Below are 21126 nucleotides of genomic sequence, written 5' to 3'. Positions count from 1 at the left end.
AATAGTCGCAATCTTTGTTCTTCTAATTTTTTTTTTTTTTTTTTTTAATGAAATCCCATAGCCTCCACTGCCATATCCTTCAAGACCAGCAAAGAGGCAAAAGGAAATAAAGGGAGAATGCTAAAGAATGGAGATAATTCAAACCACTCAAGGAGATCCCTACCTGAATACAGAGGAATTTGGGGAAGAGATAAATGTGACAATGAAGAAATTTATACTCTCACAAACATGTCTACTTAGAGTTCTCTTGTTAATTCAGATGTCTACTCCTAAACTTAGATCATATCCTCAAATAGTCAAATAGAAAAGGGAACGTCTTCTCTTTTCCATTTCCTTATTTAACCATCTGTGGCAGGTACAGAAGGCTGGTTAACCTGATGGCTATTCACAGCTGTGCCGATGTCACCTTTAAGTTCCTAATTAAGATCTGATGCTTAGATCTTCAGCAGCCATCACGTGACCTTGAAGAGACAAATGTGAAGGTGAAAAAGCAACACTGCAAGGGGGATGGATTGGCAAATCAGGAAGAGCCCAGATTCTCAAGGTCAATGTTAAATTCTTGGACTAGCTCTGTTAATACCTCCCCTGGGCTGTTTGCTAAATCAACAACACCAACATACAATGAATGTCTCTCTCTCTCTCTCTCTCTCTCCTCTCTCTTTTAAGCTATTGCTAACTGGTACAGGCCCAAATTTAGACTTCACTTTGAGTACTAATAGTCACCAGGAGTTTTGTCAAGTTTTCTTTCTCAGTATCGTTTTTCTTGCGCTACTCACGTGCAGGCTTTTGTGAACCCTGTCTGGGTTACTACAGTGGCTTCTATCTGCTCTCCCTGCCACCAGCTTCTCCAGCTCTGTGCCATTTTAAGTAGTGCTGCCAGACCTTTCTCAAATGCCTCTTAGATTACCCGGTGTTCCAAGTCATATTTACAGTGGGTTTCTATCCTTTTGGACTAGGTCTGAATTCCTCAGATGACATTCTTGTCCTTGATATACGCGGCTTACCTGTGGACACTCCGGGCTAAAACCCTTAGTTAAGATAGAGACACTCTTATCAAGTATGACATACGGTGTCACCTCCCACAAGTTGAAGGCCATGGTTAGTCTTTTCTGGTCAAGGCCAAATTCTTTACCATACACTTTGTGGTAAGTGTTTTGGTAGCAGATTCTACCTCAGTTATTACCACGACCGTCAGCAAAGTTTGGTTGATAATCAGGTTAATATTTAGGCATTCTAGAATGATCATACTTAAAGGGCAATTAGCATATAATGCCATTCCACTAAAGCCTTCTTTTTCTTTTCTTTTTTTTTTTTTTAAGTTTATTTATTTTGAGAGAGATGGAGACTGTGTGAGTTGGGAGGGGCAGAGAGAGAATCCCAAGCAGGCTCTGCACTGCCAGTACAGAGCCTGCTATGTGGGGCTCGAAACCATGAAACTGAGATCACGACCTGAGCTGAAATCAAGAGTCGGACGCTTAACCGACTGAGCCCCCCAGGTGCCCCCAGCCTCATTTTTCAACTCTCCTCTTCCTACTACACAGGAATGTTTCTTTGCATTCATCCCATAAGATAAGCAAGAGAATCTCTCTGCTGCTCTTTCTTCACGAACTGTATAAGATAATTGAGAAATAATTGCTTCCTTTTTTCTTAATCTGGAGCAAAAATATGGTATAAGAATAAACAACAAGGCCACAGACTGAGTAATCTTGCCAACATTTTACCTCCTGGAAAGGAAAAGCAATCATCTCCATTAAACTTTAGCAATAATAATTATTGCAGCAATTACAAAGTCATAGGTCTTTCCTACCTTTAATTAGGTAGTAGACCTAGTAGACCTTTAAAAAATCCACCCTTTTATCTACATCATAATAGAACATTTTTGGTTTTAAGCTTATGACTCTAGTGAAAGGGATAAACCAGCTCCTGAGTCTATAGGACAGGAGAACAGGAGTCTTGACACACATTATTTCTACAATAGAGTTATCATATCTGGGGGGGCCTGAGGTTTGAAAGTCATTAAAGAAGGTGAAAACATATGTAGTCAAAATTATCCTCAAAAACTCTAAATCTATCATAGTTCGGCATATACAATTCTATAAAGTAATTCTAAACATGAGTCGAAATCGGTGGTTCTCAGTCTGGGGTAATTTTGCCTGCCTCCCCCGCTCCCTCTACTGGGACATGTGGCAGTGTTGAGCCATGTTTGGTTCTCACAAAGAAGGAAGAGGGTGCACTTGCTGTTGACATCAAGTGAGTAGAGGACAGGGATGCTGCTTCAAATCCTACAATGCATGGAACAGCACCCCCGATGTCCATGGTGCCAAGACCTTGGTGTGAAGAGAGAGACTTTTTTTTTTTTTTATAAAAAATTTTTTTTAACGTTTATTTATTTTTGAGAGAGGAAGAGACAGAGTACAAGCTGGGGAGGGGCAGAGAGAGAGAGGGAGACACAGAATCCCAAGCAGGCTCCAGGCTCCAAGCTGCCCGCACAGAGCCCGACGCGGGGACGCGGGGCTTGAACTCACGAACCTTGAGATCATGACCTGAGCCGAAGTCAGACGCTCAACCGACTGAGCCACCCAGGTGCCCCAAGAGAGACTTTTTTTTTTTTTTTTTCAACTTTTATTTATTTTTGGGACAGAGAGAGACAGAGCATGAACGGGGGAGGGGCAGAGAGAGAGGGAGACACAGAATCGGAAACAGGCTTCAGGCTCTGAGCCATCAGCCCAGAGCCCGACGCGGGGCTCGAACTCACGGACCGCGAGATCGTGACCTGGCTGAAGTCGGACGCTTAACCGACTGCGCCACCCAGGCGCCCCTAGAGAGACTTTTAAAAAAAAGGCTTTATGGAGATATCTGAGTATTTTATTTTGTCTGTCAGGTAAATGTCACTCACCAGAGGTGAATGGGGTGGGGTAGGTAGAAAATTCTAAAGTGCTCCTTCATGCCTGAATGATTCCATATCATTCTGGCATTTTTAAAAAAATATTTATTTTTAAAATCATATGCACTAAAATTCAGTCTTTTTGAAGTATAGGCCTATGAGTATTGACAGATGAATAGTTCTATGTCCACCACTATATTTTATAGGGGAAAGTTCTGTCACCACCACCCTCCCAAATTCCCTTATGCTACCCCCTTGGTTATGACCCCCTTCCCTACCATAAACCCTTGTCAGCCACCGATCTGTTTTCCATTCTCTGTAGTGTTTGTCTTTCCAGAATGTTGTATGGATGGAATCCTACAGTATATGGCTTTGTGGGATTGGTATAAGTCATGTACTGGAGGGCCATTCAATTATTGCTATGGATGTTTGTTTATCCATTGTTACCTATTCATCTGTCAAGGGGTATTACCCCACTGTTTCAATATCAAAACTTGACGGTCTTAACACATCTTAAAGGATTTGTTTATTGTTGAGAGGATTAAACAAAAGGGTAGTCTCACATTCTGTGCTTAGTGAAGTTCTAAATTCAAGATAAGTCAGACACACATATGAGGCAATTGCTCTGTTTTTAATCTTTCTGTATTTTGCTTCAGAGAGTTGCATTCATTCACCTTAATATATGCTCAGGGTTGTGCTGGGTACGATAATGAAAATACCAACTAGTCTCCAAATGCAACACAGGAGTTAGACATCATCTTTGTCCTCTGGCCTAATCCAATGTAATGTGGAAATGCTGTTTGCATGGTAATCACAATCTTTGTGGAAGAGGAAAATGCTATCATGTAATCTTATGATCTTCTTAAAAAATTTTTTTTTCATGTTTATTTATTTTTGAGAGAGCACGAGTGGGAGGGGGGAGGGGCAGAGAAGGAGGGAGAAAGAGAATCCAAAGCAGGCTCCAGGCTCTGAGCTGTCAGCACAGAGCCCCACGCAGGGCTTGAACTCACAAACTGTGAGATCATGACCTGAGCCAAAGTTGGACACTGAACCAACTGAGCTACCCAGACACCCCAATCTTATTCTTGTTCTTATGGATTCATAACTTAATCCTGATATTCGTTTTAACATCTCTTTTTTTTTTTTTAAGTTTATTTATTTACTTTGAGAAAGAGAGTGCACACGTGAATGGGGAGGGGCAGAGAGAGAGAGGGACAGACAGGGTCCCAAGCAGTCTCCCTGCTGTCAGCACGGAGCCCAACATGGGGCTCCAACTCATGAGCCGCGAGAACCTGACCTGAGCCGAAATGGAGAGTTGAAGGCCTGACTGAGCCACCCAGGTGCTCCAATATCTCTTTATCAAGCATTTTGAATGATCTTTTTCTTGTCTTTCATGAAAGACACTAAGCTATTTCATCCTTAGTGATCAGAATTTCTTTGGCTATCCTAGCATTAAATAAATATGGATAGGAGAGTTCTCTGGCTATAACATCACCATACTGCTGAGGTACAGAATAGATCCAGCTGATTTGTCTGGAAAAGGGTGTATTGCCTTTCTTTTTTCTTTTTTTTCCTTTCCTTTCCTTTCCTTTCCTTCCTTCCTTCCTTCCTTCCTTTCTTTCTTTCTTTTTCTTTCTTTCTTTCTTCCTTCCTTTCTCATTCCCTCTCTCTCTCTTCCTTCCTTCCTTTCTTTCTCCTTCCTTTTTCTTTCTTTCTTTCTTTCTTTCTTTCTTTCTTTCTTTCTTTCTTTCTCTTTTTCTTTCTTTTCTTTCTTTCTTTCTTTCTTTCTTTCTTTCTTTCTTTCTTTCTTTCTTTCTTTCTTTCTTTCTTCTCATTTATCAGTGCATGAGGCTTCCTCTGAAGCTTTGTGAAGAGGCAGACTTCCCAGGTAGATCTTGGTCAGTGTGGCTTTGGAACTTATGTTCCAAAATGGGGAACTTATGTTATTGTAGCATCTTCCGTATTGCACATTTCAGTTTTCAATTTCTTTCCTTCCTTGGTGGCTAATTACTTTGTTTTGTTGGATGGTATTGGTGACAGATTTTGGTTAATTCCTGAAGAAAAAAAAATGCTGACATCTGACTTCGTCTTTTATGGTGATGTTAAAGAATAGAAAATCAGCAGGCTGGTGCACCTGGGTGGCTCATTCGGTTAAGCATCGACTCTTGGTTTTGGCTCAGGTCAGCACAGTGAGTTCAAGCCCACATCGGGCTCTGTGCTGACAGTGAGCAGCCTGCCTGGGATCATCTCTCTCCCTCTCTCTCTGCCCCTCCCCTGCTCGCTGTCTCTCTCTCTGTCAAAATAAATAAACTTAAAAAAGAAAAAGAAAATCAGCATGGTGGACTAGCAAACCTAGTAAATAGCAAACAGTTTGCCCCACGGTTGTGCTTTCAAACGATCCAGCTATGATCAGATCTGTGTGTAAACATACAGAGGACAAGAGGAAAGGACCCATGGGGCATAAACCCAGGGTCACTCTTGTGGTCACTTCATTAAAGTGTCACATGAGAAAAGGGATTTGACCTCTGCAGTGACCGGGCAGAGGCCCCTCTCTGTCTTAACTTCCTGTTAGTGCAGAGAGAAGGGACACAGATCAAACACTTCCAGGATAGGTGTTCTTTGTGTCCTACTACAATCCATGCTTATTTCCATGAGAAAGCATAGCAGTTCTTACTGAGTTGGAGAACCTCCAGAGGATAGCTCCTTATAAACAATAATGCCAGGGGCGCCTGGGTGGCTCAGTGGGTTGAGCATCCGACTTTGGTTCAGGTCATGATGTCATGGTTCGTGAGTTCGAGCCCCGTGTCGGGCTCTGTGCTGACAGCTCAGAGCCTGGAGCCTGCTTGGATTCTGTGTCTCCCTCTCTCTCTGCTCCTCCCCCACTTGTGCTGTCTCTCTCTCTCTCAAAAATAAATGAACATAAAAAATTTAAAAGAATTAAAAAAAGGAATTTCTTTAATAAACAATAATGCCAGACATATACCTCATTACATTCTAGACTCACAATACCCCTGCAAGAGACATACTACTATCCCCATTTTGCAGATGAGAAAACTGAATCCTAGAGCCTCCTCAGCAAGACCACTCAGCAGGTGGACATCAGAGCCAGGGCAGAACCCAGGCTCCAAAGTGCATGCGGGATGCCTTCCTCACCATCTCCCTTGTGGCTGTATGGACAAAAAGAACATTCACAGAAAGAACAGCCTGAAGGACCACCACGATTCCAGAACATGAGAGAGCAACCTTTTTGACAACATTCTGGTGAAAACCCCAGAACTGAGAGAAGTAACATGACCTCTAACAAGTGGAGCGTGGGGAGTTGGAGGGAAGCAGAGGAACTGGGAAGGAGAAAAGAACAAGAAAGGAAAGAAAATATGTCTTAGAAATATATATATATATATATATATATATATATATATATATATTAATATATATATAAACCAAATGATAAAGAAAAATGTAAAGAAAAAGCTTGTGTCAAAGTCTAAAGGGAAATAGGGGCACTAGTCTCATGTTGAAAGAAACCACATTTAGCTATTCTAGAAAATACTGCTTCTTCAGCACGTTGCATCTTCGCTTAAATGGCATGCTTTATTTCTTTAATGCTTCCCTTTTCCTAGCCTTTGGTTGGAGAGGCAACCTCATTACCTTCAGGATAGCTCCGGTTCGGATGGGCCAGGCTGAGGTAATGACCCAGGCAGGGTAAACGGGACACTTTCTGTACCCTTGGGAATAAGTCATCAATGTAATATATTTCCTGGATGCCACGTTTTTCCTAAAAATAGAATAAAAAATGTATGCAGGCGCGTTTCTGAATTGCTTTTATTCACAAAAATTTAAGACAAGCATTGCCGGCTCCTTCATCAACGTCCACGGAAATACTCAAGACGAAAGCGCTCCTCGAAGCAGGTGTTGAAAGTCAGCGCGGAGTTTCTAAAACAAGCCTTCCGAGGTTCTGTTTCCCATACACTGGGAATCCTGTCCTGATTCTTTCCCAGAGCTGGGATGTGATTCTTGCCGAGGCTCAGGAAGGGAACTCGTTGCACGGCGAGGCTGCCTTGCCCCCGCCTCACCCTCTGCTTTCTCCTCTTCCCTCTCGTCAGTCGTTATCGCAGCGTGCAGCGCCGCATTTCAGGACCCGTTCTAAGAGACAGAAAAACCAGCAGGGGTGGCTCACAGAACGGGGCTGCTATTTTCCCAGAACCAGCGTTTGGTGTTAACATTCGTGTCCTAGCCGCCCGCAGAAGCAGCCCCAGCCGTCACCCTCGATTACGAAAGGCGACGGCGTAAGAATTGTCCAGGGAGATGTAGTCTCTGCTCTCCGGACAAAGCTGACTGCTGTTTTTGACAGGGGACAGCCACAGCCCTCCACCCCCCTCTCCCGGCCCTGCCCCAGCCCCACCTGCATCTGTGTCGTTCTGCGTGTAAGCACTTGCCTCTTAAGTCTTTCTCGCTCTTTCCATTCTAATTCAATTCATCTGGATCTGAAAGCTTTGTATTTATTGCCGCCTCATTTGGACGTGCTCATAGGGTCTCACGTGGTGACAGTTGAAGAATTTCAAAAGAGGTGGTACTTTGAAATAAAGGCTCAGCAGAATTCAGGATTGTGACTGTTTTTCTTCACTTCTTTGCGATATCCACACATCAAAGTGTAAAGAAATAAGTGTCCTTCCTCTTTTTTTTTTTGCAACCCTTTCAGCTCTGGTGGAGCTTGGTCCGTTGTTCTCACGGTTTCTACCACCCTGTGTGTTGGTTTGCCAGGGCCGCCAGAGCCAAGGGCCACCGCCTGGAGGGGGGGCTTGGGCAACAGTTTACTTTCCCACAGTTGTGGAGGCTGGAAATCCAAGATGGAGTGGCTAGCAGGTCTGATTCCTCTTGGGCCTCTCCTCTTCCCTCTCTGTATGTCTGAGGCTAAATATCTTCTTCTCTTTTAAATTTTTTTAAATGTTTATTTATTTTTGAGAGAGAGAGAGACAGAGACAGCACGAGTGGGGGAGGGGCAGAGAGAGAGGGAGACACAGAATTCCAAGCAGGCTCCAGGCTCTGAGCTGTCAGCACAGAGCCCGACACGGGGCTTGAACCCACGAACCGTGAGATCATGACCTAGGCTGAAGTCGGACGCTTAACTGACTAAGCCACCCAGGAACCCCACAAGGCTTCTTACCTAGAGCCCATGGACTCCTTTGGGTCCAGAAACGTGCTGAAATTGTACGCCGAAGCTTACTGTCATGCATCATGAGCATGCTTCCATCAGACCCTTGAAGGGTTTGTAGTGCAAAAAAAATGTTAGGATCGAATGGCTGATGTAAATGGTGTTGTTCATCTCAGAATATTTTCCTCATAAATAACAAGCGGTCTTCATCACGGTGTTTGTATTCAGCACACACATAGATAGCCTTGCACAGTCCTTAGAATATGCCTCTCTGGGGCGCCTGGGTGGCTCAGTCGGTTAAGCGTCCGACTTCGGATCAGGTCATGATCACACGGTCGGTGGGTTCGAGCCCCGCGTTGGGCTCTGTGCTGACAGCTCCGAGCCTGGAGCCTGCTTCGGATTCCGTGTCTCCCCCTCTCTCTGCCCCTCCCATGCTCCTGCTCATGCTCTGTCTCTCAATAATAAACAAACATTAAAAAAAAAAAAAAAGAAAAAAAAAGAACGTACCGCTCTGAAGTGTTCCACACATACGAACTCAGTTAATCCTCCCAGGGACTCCACAAGGAAGGCAGTCATTACAGATGAGGAAACAAAGATGCACAAAGTAACTTAAGATTGTAAAATGAGCAGAGCCTGGTTTAAGAGGGCTAACTACTACTGCCAACTAACTCTCCTTTCTCGTCTTCTTACACAAGACGTTTCCGAGTCTTGGTATTTGCATCCGGGAGAATTAATTATCTTCACAACCCTTGACATTTCCCCCCCCAAAACTACGTTGGAAGGAATTTCAAAAAGATCACACATTCAAGCAACTACTAATACCTCATTTAAGTTAAATTGCTTGACTCTGACGCCTGGGCAGTGGTAACTGCTCCTAAATTGAATAACAATCGGTTATCACTTTAACAATAGAAATAGTAATCTTTAAAACTCTACCAGGCTTTCTACCACATCATAATCGTTCTATATGGACCCAGCATTTTGAGGGAAAAGGAAGACATTCTCAACAGAAGTTTTACTCTTCTGTAGGCTTTGGAGGGACAATAGCGTTGTCATTGACCTTCCTTAAATGAAACTGTTGGAGAAGGTCACTGAGAGTGCGTAACCTCCGGTTGACCCTCCAGCTGGACCTGGGCAATGGGAGGCTCCTCCCCTCGCTCTTATCCTTGGGGCGTACATTCCAAGAGCAGTCATTTCCAGGATGCAGACTTGAGAAGGTAAGGTGTTGCTGAGACGATCTGAATGCGGTACTTGGTGACAGAACTCAGGTGAGGCCTCCGTGTAGACTTTTACGGTTCTAAGAGGCGGTGCAGGGACCTGATGGTCTTGGGGCTCCCAAGACCCACCTCGTACCTAAGTTCTCGTGCTTTTCAAGACTACTACCTCCCGATCTGGCGTGGCCTGCCTGCAGTCCCCCCTTGTCCTCTACCTATGGGCCCGATTTCGAATTTCACCCAGAAAACTCCCGAGGTCGAGAAAGAACAAGAACCTTCTATCATTTCCAGGCTGAAAGACTCAATGAAACGAGAAGTCGAGGTCTTGGGTTGAGTTGGAAACGGGAGTTAGCTGGCGGTACCTGCTTTTACGCCCGTACTTGGCTGCCTTATTTCTACTTTCTTCTACCTTCCAACCCCATGGGACAATAAGCCAGCTCTCATTCCCTTGGACAAAATGTGCTTAATGAACAAAATGAAAGTGAAAAAGAAAGTATAAATCGCATCTTTGTCATTTGGGCAGATTTGTGTTCGCTCAGTTTTTCATAGATTATAGATGTTACTATGAAGTCTCACAACTTGGTAGCAGTGTTTGCTCTGATAATTTTTTGAAACGCAGATATTTGTGGGGAAAAGGAGATCCATCTGAAGGTACAAGGTAGTCCTGTGTGCATTAGGACAGACTGGGTCAGGATTCCTTGTAAATGAAAGCGGAAGCCTCAGAATAAAGGTTGCCAATTGTAAGGTGGTACCTGTGATAAACGGTTGTGTATTTAGGTATTTCTTTTGCTTCACTTCTGGCATACTTTCTGAGTGACAACTGCGGTGGGAAGCTGGAAACTTTTGTGAATAATTATGATGCTCTTGAATCCATTGCATGAGCTCCTAATGGGTGAAAGATGCTTGAGGCCTTCCTGATCTGTGGAAATTGTCAATCCAATTATTTCAGCCAACTCACCTGTCAGGTCAGATCACTGCCCAATCAGTTACTGAATTATCAGTAGTAAAGACAGCCTGAAATGCCAAATGGATAGTGTCTGGGACAGTGTTGAAGGCACAACTGTAATTTTCATGAAACTGGCAACTGGGTTAGCCACAGGACATGGGTTGTTTAAACACATTGCATGTTTTTATTTTTGGTATCAAATCAAGTGTCTAAATTAGAAATCGTGCCTCCCCCCACCTCATTCTCCCCTTTCCTTTTTAAAAGGAAAAAAAAAACCCTACCTATGTATATACAGGCTTAAAATCCTTCTTCCAGAGTTCACAGGGATAAAGAGATTTAGCTGAGATTATATTTCTCAGCTCACCACTTTTCAATAAATTCCGCCTCTTCTCAGGTGCGTGCCCTAGAGAGGCTGGTTTTGTTTGAGGTGTTAATGATTATCGCTGCTGAGGAAAGGAGCTTTGGGGTAGCTGTCTTGTGGGTGAGACTGTTACTGCCCAGAAAAATATTGATTGGGAGTCTCATCTGAACTCTTACATGCTCAGACCAAGACAATCAGGGAACTGGACACAGTGTTACTTCTCCCACTTACCCCAGCCATTTCTCCAGGGCAGCTGGCATTCCCACTGGGGGCACAGTTCAATTCCAATCAGGTGGCTCTGAGCCCAGATGATGGCCAGGTGCAAACAAAACCACTTTAAAACCACAGATGTCTAGGGGCGCCCGGGTGGCTCAGTCGGTTGATGGCCTGAGTCTTGGTTTTGGCTCAGGTCATGACCTCATGGTTTCGTGGGTTCGAGCCCCACATCAGGCTCTGTGCCGACAGCATGGAGCCTGCTTGGTATTATCTATCTCCCTTTTTCTCTGCCCCTTGTCCACTCACGCTGGCTCTGTCTCTTTTGAAATCAATAAGTAAACTTTCAAAAAGAAATAAAATCACAGAAGTCCTAGAAAGGCAGGTCCCCTTAGGTAGATCTGAAGTGCTTCAAGGATAAAAAGTTTTTATACTGTGTTTTAGAGAGGGATTGAGCCATTGTTTTAGAGCTATTGTTTCCACAGGCCCTTACATTTCTCCTCTGTCTCTATTTGTGACACTTTATAGGTTTCCTGACCCAAACTGTGGATCATCTGACTTTTAGAGCACATATCCCAGCCCCTTTTGGACTGATCGACTTGGACTGTCTGCTCTCAATTGATCCCTTACTGCAACCTTAGAACATACCCTCAGAATCAACCGTGTCCCCCACCGTCAGACTTGCAGGCTGGGAATCTCCGCTCCCCCACTGTTCTGTGTGTTTGATTTCCTTTCTTCTCCCTCTGTACGGGGACAGATCCCTGGGTGGTCTGCACGTTAAAAATCAAAATTTCAGTCGCCAGAAGTGTGTGCTTAAGACTCTTGGGAGAGCTTGACACACCACGATTTTCCCCCACCCTGGGGTAGTGATGCAGCCTGGGTCCCCATGACAGCTCTGGTGGTTACTGAGCGTGACTCAACTTCCTCTTTCAGATAGAAAGGAAGCGGAGTGAGAAGCAATGCCAGCAGTTCAGCATTCCAGGCCGCGGGGTCCTCCAAGCAGGAACTCAACTTCCCACCGCCTCCCTGTCCTGGGAGGGGACTAGATTGGTTGGCAGCTGGCCTAGGGTCCCAGCTGCCACATGGGGCAGGAAATCAAAGATGCACGTTTAAAATGCAAGCGCTTGTTTCCAATCTGTCTAATACCGCAGCCAGCTTAACGGCCAGAGCTTGAGGCATGAGAAGCTCGCTGATGAAGTTTGCTACTATTAAGGCGATTTTAATTGATGGCACTTGGCAATGAGATCCTGTTTTTCTCTTTCCCCCTACTCTCCACCGCGCTTTTGATTTTAAGAAGACAAAGCAACATTTTCCCTTATTTTACTTATTTATCTTCCCCTGGGCCAAGCGCCTAGCACATTCTGAACGAAAGGGAGAGCCTCTAGGGGTCAGTGCAGCGTCAAAAATGGCTAAAGCTCGGCTGGAGGAGGAACTGAGAGAGGTTCCTCTTTTTTAAAGTTTATTTATTTTTGGGACAGAGAGAGACAGAGCATGAACGGGGGAGGGGCAGAGAGAGAGGGAGACACAGAATCGGAAACAGGCTCCAGGCTCTGAGCCATCAGCCCAGAGCCAGATGCGGGGCTCGAACTCCCGGACCGCGAGATCGTGACCTGGCTGAAGTCGGACGCTTAACCGACTGCACCACCCAGGCGCCCCATGAGAGAGGTTTCAATCCCAGCTCCGTCCCTTTCGTCCCTTTCTCATTCCAATGAGGGAACAGTCCTGTTACTTCCTGCCGAGCCGGGCTCCAGAAGAATCCCCTTGATGGCCATTTTCCTTTAACCTAAGTTTAAACATTTGCAATCAAAGGCAGATCTAATCTGAAATTTAGGCCTGTCTTCACAGCGGTGGCATTTCAACCTGTTCCGCCGGAACCTAGAGGGCTGCCCCCTCCCGCTGTCCTTTCAAAGCGTCATCCCAGGTGGGCAGAGGCCGGCTGCTCTTTCACCTCACTTTCCCTCCCTTTTATATATTTACTTTCTTTTTTATTATTTAAAATTTTCTTATGTTTATTTATTTTTGAGGGGGGGGGGAGGGGCAGAGAGAGCAGAAGACACAGAATCCGAAGCAGGCTCCAGGCTCTGAGCTGTCAGCACAGAGCCCCACGCGGGGCTCGAACCCACGAACCTCGAGATCATGACCTGAGCCGAAGTCGGACGCCCAACCGACTGAGCCACCCAGGCGCCCCTGTTTATTTACTTTGTTAATGAAAGAGCGCGCATGCGTGTGTCCTTCTGGATACATATGTCCTTTTGGCCTTTGTCTTTCCCATCTGAAAAGTCCCAATTCCTTTCATCATGTCATCCAAGGATAGTTAAGCTCTAGGGCACGGTGTGTGTGGGTGTGTGTGGGTGTGTGTGTGTGTGGTGGGGAGGAGAGGGTGAGAAAAGGCACAACACTCCCTGAAATGGTGCGTGGGGGTGGAGAATGTTGGTTGAGAAGCCTGGGCAGACATTGCAGGAGTGTAAAGAAAGACTGGGGATTTCTTGAGATTCAGTTTCTTCTCACTGAGGTAATTTCAACTCCTCCCGTTTATTCCTCCACCTTCTACATCACGGAGACAGTCCAAATTCCACCTCCCTTGTCCAGCCCCTGATTCTCTCTGTTCTCCTGAGGTACTTGCCCCTGTTGAACATTTCCTTCTGATGTGCTTTCTTGCTGTTCTTTTGCACTGATGTGTCTCACGACTTCCTAAATCTGCGATGGTCTAGATGCTATATCTAGACCTTCTCTTCCTGCACTAACAACCTCGTGAGTCCATCCTGACACCCCAAATGTGGCCCTAGAATCTTCCTCGGTGGCTCCAAGCAGGCACTGCCAACAGATCAACGTTGACACGATGGATGTCCTCCTGTCCAGCCTGCCTTAATTATGCCTCTCCTACAATGAGAAGAATTTCGTTTTGATATCCATCCTCTTTCCCACAGTTCCGATGAGTGCTATATGCTGAAAACACCCCAATCTTTAGCTCCAGAACAAATCTTTTTTTTTTTTTTTAAATTTTTTTTTTCCAACGTTTATTTTTTGGGGACAGAGAGAGACAGAGCATGAACGGGGGAGGGGCAGAGAGAGAGGGAGACACAGAATCGGAAACAGGCTCCAGGCTCTGAGCCATCAGCCCAGAGCCTGACGCGGTGCTCGAACTCACGGACCGCGAGATCGTGACCTGGCTGAAGTCAGACGCTTAACCGACTGCGCCACCCAGGCGCCCCTCCAGAACAAATCTTTCCCTGATTTCTAACACTGATAGGTCTATAACCTGTTAGAGTCCGCCATCTGGAACTCCTACCCACACTTCTCGTGTAGCAGGTTCCAAACCAAGCTCATCATTATACCTCCCCAAATCTGAATCTCCTATGTTCTCTAACTTTGTAAGTGGCGTCACTATAGCCCAAGCTAGAAGCTTTTCCTTCTTTCTGGCAATCTCCTCCTGCCCCCTACCTTTTGCATCACCATTTCTTTCCCCTCAACATCCAGTCAGTAATAGAGAGCGGGTATGAAGTGTACCACATGAGTAGAATGAATACTTATTTGGTGGAGAAGACTTTGACTTCTTCATAATCTCCATTAAACTACTGCTCATATCCAGTCATCCTCTGGATGTATAAATGATATGTTTACTCTGCACTAAGTATAAATGATATATATACTCTGCAAACGTAGCTTTGGGATCCAAACTGTCCTTACAGGGAAGCGGTCCATAACCTCGTGCATGTGAATTTTGGAGCTCTCTGCATGGACACGCTTTCCAAAGCATAAATCTAGCCACACCATTCTCCAGCTTCCTAAACCTTTGCTGGTTTCTCTTTGTCCATGAGATAAAGCCCCCAACTCCCAACATGTTATCTGATGCTCTGGCTGGCTCCAGTCTGTGTTTCCAGCCATATTTACTGTCCTTTCCCCCTCCACATCCAGCTCCCTTGCCTGTCATGCTTACCGCACACTTAATTAGTTCCTGTTTCTAGGGCATGTCTCTTGCAATTATCTTCTGGGTGTACCTTTTCTTCCTATTTAGTCACTCACTCAGCTCAAATGTCACTTCTGTGAAATCTTCCCCAACTCACGCAGGTAGACCAATCAGAAACAGGCACTCTGTGCTGTGTGTTCTTCTAGCACATGATCCATTTCTTAATAGCATGAGTTATGCAGTGTCCATTTGGGTGCCTTTGTCACCAAATTCTAAGTTCTTACAGGGAAGGGCTGTCTGCTTGCGTTTTGAGTCCATAGCACCTTGCATAGTATTTGGGACATAGCAAATGCTCATTAATTCTTTTGTGAATGAAGGAGGTGGTGGATGTTCTAAAAGAAGAAATGAGTATCATTGATGACAAACTGTTAAAATTTTATGTCAGAACAGCCCCTAGTCATGGGACACCTGGGTGGCTCAGTTGGTTAAGCATCCGACTTCGGCTCAGGTCATGATCTCGCAGTTCGTGAGTTCAAGCCCTGCTCTGGGCTCTGTGCTGACAGCTCGGAGCCTGGAGCCTGCTTCAGATTCTGTGTCTCCCTGTCTCTCTGCCCGTCCCCTGCTCGCTCGCGTGCGCGCTCTCTCTCTCTGTCTCAAAAATGAATAAATGTTAAAAAAAAAAAAAAAAAAAAAAAAGAACAGTCCCTCATCAGAGCACTTACGTGCAGTTCTGGGCTCTACAAGGCACAAGGGAACCTTGCTCCTGGCCCCCCTGCCTGGAATGAAGAGCAGGATAAAAGATGGGTGTTCCTGGAAGGAGTTTGGATGAGTACTCCGGCCAGACCCTGTGTGTGTGTAGGGGAGGGTGGTGGGGAGTAAGATAGGTAATTCCCCATAGAATTATCTGTTGGGTAGCCTGTTTATAAGCAAGGTAAGCATATGTAGCCCATTGTCAAAGATAATAAGAGCGGTTGATCTTGAAATGCTATTTGAGCTGCTCCTGTGGGCAAATGTGCGATGTGTGCAGATGGGTACAGAAGAATGTGATGAAGTTCTCATCACTGAGACGTTTACTATCTGCTAAGGACATTTTTGCAAAGGTGGGTTTGAGAAGTAGGGTGATCTCATTTTATCATCCAGACTGGGATGTTTTTGACTGGGGAAAGGGATGCTATTAGGTATTTCATCAGGAACGTAAGTGAACCAGGACAGTTGCACGGAAACCCGGACCCACAGTCACACTAATGAAGACTGTCAGATGTGTCACGGGGGCCACAGATGTCCTAGTTTCAGGAGAGAAAGTCATCACTGTGAAGTTGGGGGTTCACAGAGAAAGTCCCTGAAGAGGGGCACCTTGATGCAGGCCTCAGAAGATGAGGAGGATGTGGGGGGTGAGAGGAGGTGGGAGGAAATGTTCAGTGAGGAAAAGGGAGTGAGCGCGAATGTGGCCGTGGCACTTCTAACAATCTGTGTGGAGGACCGAACAGCCATGTCAGTGTGATGATGGGGCAAAACCCAAATGAAACTGGAGACCATTTGCATTTGGAAGGCGAGGAATGGGGACAGGAAGAAACCATGACATGTGAGTTCCAGCAGTGGGAGGAGTGAAATGCACTGAGATGCTGGCAGGTTCCTTGTGTATTTGACATTTAGATCACTGAAGATCTAGGGTTTAATCTCCGTCGAGTCTGGGCTGTTCCATTCTTAACCACAATAGTTTCTCCAGTATTCTTCTGTTTCCTTGGCTCTTGATCTGTCTTCATTCATCAGGAGTGTTGCTGTTTTAACAACACCAATATTTACACGGCATAATTCTATGACATTGTCTAAAGGTTCCTGATGGTGTACGAGACTGATATGACATGCCTTATCGGATCACATCCACTTGAGCTTAAAAAGATACTCTTTCTTCTGGCTCTTTCCTGGTCTCCAATTTCAGGATCTTCAACAGCCATTTTTTTCTAGGGTCTTCCAAGACTATCTCAAATTGCTCATAAAAAGAACGCTTTCAGACCCTGCAAGGAAAGCATTCTCACGTCCCTTTTCTTTGACAGTATGTCCTGACATTTTCTGCCGAGGCTGTTGGGGACGCTGTTAGTTCCGTCTGCCAATGCCCCCAGAGTTGGGCTGACCCCAAAACAGGCCTTGTGCTAAACCTCTGCTACTGCTGAAGCCATTTGATGCCCGGCTCCCTTCATGTGACAGTGCCATGCTGTGTTGACATACAAAGTGAGGTGACATCCTTTCCCCAGCCTTGTGTCACCCCCTCTTGGTACCGAGGCAGTGCTACCTTCTGCTTCTTAAAATAAAAATGAAAATGGATCTTTCGGTTTTATAAGTGGCTCTTGGCTTTATAAAACCCTGACATAAAATTTGAGCTCCTCAGGCCAGAGGACGGTCTGAGTGAAGGATACCTTGGTCATGGCACCCAGCATAGGGGCCTGTCATCTTCCCACAGGATGACCTCTTGCCCAGGGCTTCTCCATTTCTCATGCCACTGTCTCTGCAGAACTGATTCATCTGCTCTGAAAGACATCCCCGGGTGTGTCCTTTCAACATCGCCAGGTTGGGATCACGCTCTTCTGCTACTTCAGTAAAGATATTCCTCTAGTTGCAGGCCAATTTCTGGTAATGGAAGCAGAAGAGTAAGGCCTGAAATACTAATTCCATCTTTCCACCAGAGGGCAGATATGTCGTATCTATTAAAACACAGGTTACATTCGACAATAAGGACTGCGTTAGTAATAAAGGTGACATAAAAATTACGTTCCTGATCCTTCTCTGTATATCTTTAATATTTATAAGCATCTACAGGGTGTATTAGTAAATATAATATTGATATCTATCCTAAGTGAATATGCATATTTTATAGTGGTTTATACATTCACTAATAGTGGTTTTATGGACATGGAAAAGGTAGTTAGCAATAGAAATTGTTTCATGTTATGCTGGATTTCCTTTGAAGCATAAGACATACATCACATTGGTGATTTTAAGAAGAAATGAATGTAGAATTAATTGGCACGGCATGCCATCTTGCAAGAATCGTTGCTGTCATATCTTTTGTCTGATGTATCTTTGAAACAACAGTTCTGGGATACTGATGTATTTCTATTTCAAGACTTTTTTTCAGCTCAAAGAAGAGCTGTCTGCAAATTCTAGGTGGTACTATTTTGATTTTGAGTGTCTTTTTTGCCAATTCACTTCTACTGAACAGGAAATTAAATCCTGGTGAATGTTATGGCTGATTTGTGGCTTTAGGGAGTTTTCTAAACCACATAGAAATGGAGACCTTATAATAGCGATGCGAGGTCCATCGTATTATGAATTTCGGCTTGGCTGTTGAGAAAACCATAGTATAGAAATTTTGGTTTTCTGAGGCTCTGATAAGAAGTTCTTTATATACCTTTATGTGGGCCATGGCTTTTAACAAATTGGTGCAATGTCCTATCTATAATTTTTCAGTAAATATGTGCTTCTAAAAATATTGAACTATTGTCTCACAGTTAGTTTCAAAGTTGATACAGTGCTCAGAGCCCAGAGGTGTTCTGGGGCTTATGTACTCCCTTTGCCTTAGTTCAAAGGAAAACCTTTATATATCTCAGGACATCTCAAGAGACGAAGAGAGCCAGATTAGTAAAGGCATCACACTAATTTTGTTGAGAGTGAGCCTATAGGGTGGTTCAGTGGAACAATATTGCCTGAAATCACAGCTAAAAACTTTGACCATCTCCAGGATGTCCCGCCTTTTCATTGCTGTTAGGAAATACAAACAATCTGCTAAAAATGTTAGGGTAGCTGACTCCTTGTGCCACACAGAACCCCTCCGCCATCCTTCCCCAAGCGAAAGTGAGACTGGATGGGAGTGCCCCAATGGAAGGAGACATGAGGAACAGGAAATACTGTCTTGGGGAGTTTCCTTTTTCCCTCAGGCTTTTCCCCTTACTGATATCGTTTGAACACCTCAAAGACATTGTGCCTGGATGTTCAAGTTGCTGATAAACTGCATAATACAAGATATGCTTCTAACCATCTATTTTAGGAACTTAGCTTAGATTCTCGCTAGGTGAATGTGGTCCACGGACCAGCAGCCCTGACCTCACCCGGGAACTTGTTAGAAATGCAGAACTTCTGTGCCTTACCCCAGATCTCCTGAATCAGAATGGCATTAAAAAAAAAATCCAGGTGACTCATGTGTGCATTAAACTTTGAGAAGTGCTTAGATCTTTCTCTCTCTCTCTCTCTCTGTTTTAACCAGGGTGTTTTAGAGCAGAGCCTCCCCTTTCTTATTCTGCCTATTTGCTGGGACACTGGTCTACCCAGTGCAAGTTATCCAAAAGCAGAACAACTGATCTCATGAACCTGGTGACTAGAATGCATCTGGACATAATGTCTGCCAGCGTACTGCCATTTTCTTCATCCTTCTTCTTCTTTAAACAATTTTTTTTGATGTTTATTTATTTTTGAGAGAGAGAGAGGTAGAGCACAAGCAGGGGAGGGGCAAGGAGAGAGGGAGACACAGAATCCAAAGCAGGCTCCAGGCTGCGAGCTGTCAGCACAGAGCCTGATGCAGGGCTCAAACCCACAGACCATGAGATCATGACCTGAGCCAAAGTGGGACGCTTAACTGACTGAGCCACCCAGGTGCCCCTATACTACTTCTTTTCACATAAATTATAAGGTGCAGTTTGCCTTGTATTAAGCAAACTTTGACAAAACTCCAGCTTACAAGACATAAAATAAGGAAGTGATTATTCACATTGTAAAACACTTTCTGCTTTACAAGGAAATTTACTAAATTATTTCTTTAAATTGCTGCGAGATACATTTGAAATAGAATTTGACTCAAATGTTGATTCACGGTCCAATTTTTGAGATGGCATATAATGCATAAATGGAGACATGATTGCACAGATAGTGGTTTTGGGCATGTTATTAATAAATTTCTGAAGGAGCTCTTGACCACCCTCCTCATTTCTTTTTCCCATTTCATTATAATTTCTGTAAGTCTACGATGTAGAATGACTTCTTTTTATTCATCTACCAACTCATATATAACTCAATTGCTTCACATCCCTCTGAAGCCAGACTCCACTTTGAGCTTGAATTAGCAGAGAAGACACCTAAAGATGAATCCAAGACAAATGACCCTTTAGCCTGATGAATAGTAATGGTGGTATTATGCTTGATTTGAGCCTGTAAAATCCTCTCTGGCAGTAAAACCCTGACGAGGGAAAGTGGATACATTCCTGCAGAACACTGAGCAATGGCATAGAAATATTTCTCCTAGAAATACGGCCCCAAAATATTATCGACAACTGGTAAACCACATTGGAAAAACCACCCAAAGCGGCAAGTCCTTCGTGTTCTTGTGGCTTTTGTTCCTATCTCTGTTGTGGTACTTGTGTTTCTACACTGCAGTCTGTGTCTTTGATTTTTCCTCTAGGAGTTTTTGGAGGGCAGGGGTTTTGCCTTTTTCATCCTTATGCCTCCAGTGCCTAGCACATAATAGTATTTCACAAAAGCTCGTTAGGTGAAAGATTTAATGATCTGCATAATTACTGATACCTTTAGCAAGAGCAAGAATTTGACATCTGAGCAAAGCGTCTGCAAGAAGTGGGGGAAACGCTGATTGGTTATCTCTTTTCAGAAGCAGCAGTAACATGGTTCATCCAAAATAGCAGATAATAAAAATTAGTATTTGGCTTAGAAATTGTGGCTATATTTGAATAATAATAACTATGAAGCATTGGAAACACTTAAAGACAACAAGAAGCAGAAACAGCAGGAGGAGGAGGGGGGAGGAGGAGGAGGAGGAAAAGAAAAGGGAGAGGGGGGAAAACTATGCCTATTTCATTGAAAAGTTTTGACTATCTTGTTACATCTCAGACTGTTCATCTCTGTGGCTAATCCTGCTTGTGAATCGAGTAATTTCTTAGGTCACTACAAAGAACTCTGCTGGAAACCTTTCTTGTTAATATAAGCAGAAAAAACTTAGAGAAAATGAGTCCTATTTTTTTTTTTTAAGGATTGCTTAGAAGAATCACATCTTTGTCATCTAAGTACCAAACAAAATGCAAAGAGGACTCCCAGACACATCAGAAACCTGCTAAGGTGACATATTAGGAGGTAGGTGATATTCCAGGGTACCATTCCTTACATAATTGGTGCCTTCCCAGCCAGGCGCTTGAATCCTGCCTGCTGTGGTTGTTTGGGTCTGCCATATTCAGATATCTTCTTCCTCTCTGGAGGTGGTCTTTAACTCAGAAATTTGTGAAGATATATTAATTCATCATGATGGAACTCATACTTTGGGATGAAAGCTATACATGTATTCTGTACACTTAAATTATGTACAACAAATTAAAAGTGTCATAATAGGGTTCTAGTACAATTCTTCCTCTTAAGGAAATGAGTGGGTGTGAACAGAAGGAGCCCTGTTCCTGTCT

The 21126-nt window shown here is 44.2% G+C and overlaps 1 long non-coding RNA gene across 1 annotated transcript; it reads right to left on the bottom strand.

Annotated features, from left to right (window-relative positions):
* Positions 1-6689: 6689 nt before the first annotated feature.
* Positions 6690-7522, bottom strand: LOC123588135. The gene is made up of 2 exons (XR_006707722.1): positions 7287-7522; positions 6690-7027 (listed from the first exon to the last, which is right to left on the bottom strand). It is a non-coding gene; the product is annotated as an uncharacterized LOC123588135 (long non-coding RNA).
* Between the last annotated feature and the right edge of the window lie 13604 nt (positions 7523-21126).

This window comes from Leopardus geoffroyi, chromosome D3 (assembly GCF_018350155.1).
Source record: "Leopardus geoffroyi isolate Oge1 chromosome D3, O.geoffroyi_Oge1_pat1.0, whole genome shotgun sequence".
Classification (NCBI taxonomy): Eukaryota; Metazoa; Chordata; class Mammalia; order Carnivora; family Felidae; genus Leopardus; species Leopardus geoffroyi.
The sequence above is the reverse complement of the archived record's forward strand: the minus strand, read 5'-3'. Positions and strand labels throughout refer to the sequence as shown.